The sequence below is a fragment of the Chlorocebus sabaeus genome, chromosome 17, assembly GCF_047675955.1.
Source record: "Chlorocebus sabaeus isolate Y175 chromosome 17, mChlSab1.0.hap1, whole genome shotgun sequence".
NCBI classification, from domain to species: Eukaryota; Metazoa; Chordata; class Mammalia; order Primates; family Cercopithecidae; genus Chlorocebus; species Chlorocebus sabaeus.
In genome coordinates, this window is record NC_132920.1 from 27,358,543 (window position 1) to 27,364,352 (window position 5,810).

The 5,810-nt window shown below is 45.1% G+C and overlaps 1 non-coding gene across 1 annotated transcript; it reads left to right on the top strand.

Annotated features, from left to right (window-relative positions):
* The first annotated feature begins 5,078 nt into the window (after positions 1-5,078).
* Positions 5,079-5,172, top strand: TRNAI-UAU (transfer RNA isoleucine (anticodon UAU)). Its single transcript has 2 exons — positions 5,079-5,116; positions 5,137-5,172. It is a non-coding gene; the product is annotated as a tRNA-Ile (tRNA).
* The last annotated feature ends 638 nt before the right edge of the window (positions 5,173-5,810 follow it).

A 5,810-nucleotide genomic window follows, 5' to 3' on the forward strand; every position in this document is an offset into this window, starting at 1 on the left:
GGCTGAGGCAAGAAAATAGCTTGAACCAGGGAGGCAGAAGTGGCAGTGAACCAAGATTGCGCCACTGCACTCCAGCCTAGGCGCCAGAGCAAGATTCTGTCTCAAAAAAAAGAAAAAAAAAAAAAAGTTCTGAAAATTGACATATATTTCAAGGTTCTCTCTCTGTTCACACAGGTGATACACTGATTCTATAAATGAATGCATTTAAGCATCCACTAGACAAAAAACTGAAAACAAGCACTAATATCCTCCAACTCGGGCTGGGCACGGTGGCTTAGCCTATAATCCCAGCACTTTGGGAGGCTGAGGTGGGTGGATCACCTGAGGTCAGGAGTTGGACACCAGCCCGACCAACATGGTGAAATCCCATCTCTACTAAAAATATAAAAATTAGTCAGGCGTAGTGGCCAGTGCCTGTAATCCCAGCTACTCGGGAGGCTGAGGCAGGAGAATTGCTTGAACCTGGGAGGTAGAAGTTGCAGTGAGTTAGGAGATCACACCATTGCACTCCAGCCTGGGTGATGGCATGTGAAAAACAAAAAACAAACACAAAAAAAAACCTTTGTTCACCCTGAAATGTTTAAAATACTATTTCAACATTTTCACTTTATTAATATAGCCTTAATTAAATATTTGTGATGAGGAATACACCAAAAGGTAACCAGCATTTTTCTCAGATTTAAAAAGGCTCATCACTTTTCTCAAATGGCAAAGGAGGCACTGCCATATCTGATTCTGGAACAAAATGATTAGACCCTTGAGTCTTGGACCTTTGAGAATCATCTTTTTTTTTTTTTTTAATTAGAAAAAAAATTCCCTGCCATTGTTGCACAGAGAATAATATTTTTGAGAGGGAATTTGAGTATATTACCTACAATTGCTGTTTCAGATAAGTTTAAATAGGACATATCAGTTGCTACCAGATCTTTATCTTCTTGAAAAGTAGTTTAAAGACTTTGTAATTTTTCTATATTTGTGTAACTGTTGTAAAAATAGCATGTTTATTTTCATGTTTTTGTTCCCCAACTTAAAACATAATTTTTTTAGTAGGGGGTGGTGATTCATGCCTGTAATCCCAGCACTTTGGGAGGCCGAGGTGGGTGGATCACGAGGTCAGGAGTTCGAGACCAGCCTGGCCAACATGGTGAAACCTCATCTCTACTAAAAATACAAAAATTAGCCAGGTGTGGCAGTGGGCGCCTGTAATCCCAGCTACTTGGGAGGCTGAGGCAGGAGAATTGCTTGAACCTGGGAGGCGGAAGTTATAGTGAGCCAAGATCATGCCACTGCACTCTAGCCTGGGTGATAGAGCAAGACTCTGTCTCAAAAAAAAAAAAAAAGAAAAAGAAAAAGAAAAAAGAAAAGAAAAAAAGAAAGAAAATATATACCTATATTTTTTGACAAAATCTTATTCTGTGGCCCAGGCTGGAAGGCTGGAGTGCAGTGGCACAATTACAGCACACTACAGCCTCGACCTCCCAGGCTTATGTGATCCTCCCACCTTAGTCTTCTGAGTAGCTAGGACCACAGATGACTGCCACCACACCAGGCTAATTAAAAAAATTTTTTTGCAGAGATGGGGTCTCACTATACCAGGTTAGTCTTGAACTCCTGGCCTCAAACAATCCTCCTGCCTCAGCCTCCTAAAGTGTTGGGATTACAGGCTGAGCCACCCCAGCCGGCCTCCCAAAACTGGCCAAAACATAATATTAACTACTACTCCCAAAACTACATTTTTTTTTTTTTTTTTTTTTTTTTTTTTGAGATGGAGTTTGGCTCTTGTTGCCCAGGATGGAGTGCAATGGAGTGATCTCAGCTCACCGCAACCTCCGCCTCCCAGGTTCAAGCGATTCTCCTGCCTCAGCCTCCTGAGTAGCTGGGATTATAGGCATGCGCCACCACGCCCAACTAATTTTGCAGTTTTAGTAGAGACAGGGTTTCTCCATGTTGGTCAGGCTGGTCTCGAACTCCTGAGCTCAGGTGATCTGCCTGCCTCGGCCTCCCAAAGTGCTGGGATTACAGGCGTGAGCCACCCACTCCTTGGCCTCCCCAAACTACTTCTAATCACTCATAATGACATTATCAATAGTACCAGGATTTCTATCAGTCAGGATCCCGAGAGAAAACAGGTGTCTTATTCAAATTGCAATAATTTCAGAAGGATTTAATAAAGGGACTGTTTACTAAAGGTGTCTAGTAAAGGTATGGGCAGGCTGCGGGAAGGACAAAGAAGAGGGCAGTACTCTAGGCTTACTGATAGTAGAGTGGTCAATGCCCCTAGACCTGAAGGAGAGAGGAAAAAGCCATTACTGAAATTTGGAGGAAAGGTCCGCTTTGTTGAACTACCCAGAGTTGACCCACAGAAAGAGATTCAGATAAATAAATACTCTAGCCTCTTTCTCCAATCTCATTCTGATCTAATGCTAGCGTTTCCACTAATGAAATTCAACTTGAGGCCAGGATGGTGGCTCACACCTATAATCCCAATCCCAGCACTTTGGGAGGCCGAGGCGGGCGGATCACAAGGTCAGGAGTTTGAGACCAGCCTGGTCAAAATAGTGAAACCCCATCTGTGCTAAAAATACAAACATTAGCCGGGCATGGTGGCACATGCCTGTAGCCCCAGCTACTTGGGAGGTTGAGGCAGGAGAATCACTTGAACCTGGGAGGTGGAGGTTGCAGTGGGCTGAGATTGCCACTGCACTCTAGCCTGGGTAACGGAGCAAGACTCCGTCTCAAAAAAAAAAAAAAAAAAAAAAAAAAATTCAACTTGAAACCACAGGCCTGGGACATCTATTGGTATAGATCATACAGGTCAGCTTTCTATGGCACAGTGGGTAGAGAACTGAAGACAGTCACTTTTTTAACATCAACAATTCAAAACATTCAGCTTTCCATCCACCATTTTCTCCTATCATGATTTTATGCTTATAAATCCTATATTATGTCACTGACCTGCCTCCTGATAAGAGTTGTTTAATATCCAGTGACATACTGTGAGTCCTATAAGTTTTCATCCCTTCAGAACAATAATTCCCCAAATGCTGGCTGTTCATATTTAGATCTGGTTTTGGAACACAAAATCATTAGTATTGTTATGAGGTTTCTAGAACTCACTTAGAACAGTGCCTGACCCATGTGTCTTAGTACTTTAGGGCTATATTAACAAAATACCTTTGACTGGATAATTTGTAAAGAATAGATTTTTTTTTTATAGTTCTGGAGACAAGGAAGTCCAAGATCAAGGCTCCAGCAGATACCGTATCTGGTGAGGGATGCTCTCTCTGCTTCAAAGGTGATGCCTTTTGCTGCATCCTCACAGGGCAGAAGATATGAGAGGGCCAGGCAGCTCTCTAAAGCCTCTTTTACATAGGCAGTAATCCGATTCAGGAAGCCAGAACCCTCAGGACTTAATCACTTCCCAAAAGGCCCCACCTCTTAATATCACAATGGAGGTTAAGTTTCAGTATGATTTTGGAGAAACACAAACACTCAAACCGAAGCAACATGGTAAGCTCTGACAAACTGTTATGAGCTACTGTTATTTAGATGGAGCAATCTCTAGAGGTTCAGGCAGAGCCTTGTTGCTCCCTCTGGGACTGTGTAGTGAGAATGTAGGAGCTTCTCAGGAGAGGTGGTCATCTACCAAGGAGCCTGTGTTGCTTCTCCCCGCTCCTTACCTTAAGGTGTTATTTTAAACACATGAAAAGATCTCAAAACAGCTATGTAATAGACATCAAGATATGCACTTTAGGAGGCCGAGACGGGCGGATCACGAGGTCAGGAGATCGAGACCATCCTGGCTAACACAGTGAAACCCCGTCTCTACTAAAAAATACAAAAAACTAGCCGGGCGAGGAGGCGGGCGCCTGTAGTCCCAGCTACTCGGGAGGCTGAGGCAGGAGAATGGCGTGAACCCGGGAGGCGGAGCTTGCAGTGAGCTGAGATCCAGCCACTGCACTCCAGCCTGGGCAAGAGAGCCAGACTCCGCCTCCAAAAATAAATAAATAAATAAATAATAATAAAAAAATAAAGATATGGAAGCATTTCCTTTTTTTTTTTTAAAGTATGGAGAAACTTAGTCACTGGTCTGTTACTCTCAGTCCTGTTTGTTAAGTGTTCCGTGGTCAGGAATAGGCAGGCTATTCCTTTTACACAATTCTTCTGGTTGACAGAAATTATTCTACAAAAGCCAACAGACTTCATATCTTGTGTATATGTGTACTTTGACAGCTGCCTTCCCCCGTCCCCCAACCAAATCAAACAATCAAGCAACAAACAAAATTGGCCTTAAAATTGAGGCCCCAGAGATAAGGTTACTGAGCGGGTATGTCACAGCGGCAAACTTTCTGCAACTGGAAAAGGTCAAGACAGAGGGAGGAGCGCTGGAGGTGCACACTGCCTTGACCTCTGGAACCTGCTGCACAAATAAGAAGTGGTTGCTGTGCCAGTTTTCCCTGAAGAGGTGCCTGACCAGCTGGCTCTGTGAATTCGAATGCAGTTTTCAGGCAGGCTCTGGGAGAGTTTTGGGGAATCCCAATAGACAGCCCAGAGATGCTGGACTGCGAATGCGGGCGCGCTGCAGGCGAGGCTGGGAGGGCAGCCAGGAGCGCTGCTGGTGTCGGCAGACGCGCAGAGGGAGGGGCAGGCGGCGAGCTCCGCTTCTCCGCGTCCTGGATCTGAAAGCATCACAGGCCAGCGTGGCAGTGCGCGGTGTAACTACGAAGAAGCCAAGTAGCTCGCGTCTTCTACAAAAACCCATGTTCTTGCTAGGACGATGGCAAGGAGAAGCCGGAGTCTCTCCTTTTTCTCCTCGGCTTTTCTCGGGCTTTCTGAAAAGAACACCCGCATATTCCCGGGAAATTTTGGCTCCTGATGGCATGGGGGGAGGATTACATTCATCTTCCAGGAGAGACGCAGATATCTTGATCAAATTGTGTTTTACACAGGAGGCGAGTGACTGCGGAGGGAGGATCCCCTGCAGCTCAGCGCGCTCCCGCTCCGGCGCGAGGCCGGGGTCGAGCGCTTCAGTAGCTCATGGCTCTGTAGAGTGCGCATGGCGAGGATAAGGAAAGCATGCTCCAGTGGCGCAATCGGTTAGCGCGCGGTACTTATACAACAGTATATGTGCGGGTGATGCCGAGGTTGTGAGTTCGAGCCTCACCTGGAGCATGTTTTCTTCCACTTGAGATTTCAGACATTTCACGATAATGCATTTTTCCCTTCTCTTTAAAGTAAAATGCCAAAATGGATAAGTTTTCCGTGGTGAGCCCATAAAGATTCCTTTGATCAAGGGGGATACTTGGCAGATTTCAGAGAAGGTAAGAAACCCAGCAAGACCCAAATTGAACTCATCCAGCAAACTCATTTCTCCTCAGTCGGGAGGCCTCACAGCCAGGCTGTTCTGCTTCAATGAAGCCTCCTCCCTCCCTTGCTCCTCCACTTAAAAACTATTCTTCAGCTCTTTGGGGACTGAGCAAGGAGGTGGAGAAACTGGGTTTTATTCTCTGCGATTCATGCAACTGTCACCAGGGTTCATCGATGTGCAGAAAGTACTCCCAGGTACCTGAGCTTTGGTATCTACAAGGATGGCAGTGAAGTTGTTGAACTCCACCTGTGAAACCTAAATGTGTTCTGTGTAGAGCTCCACTGTCTACTTTACAAAAACCTGACTGGGAAACAAGAAATGCTAATTTTTCCCCAGCAGTGAAACATCAGACATAAATGGCTGGGTATGTGTTTCTTCCTAATTTCATCAAAAAGTAAACAAACTGCCTTGTTTGGAAAAACACATTCATCTTGATGCTAGG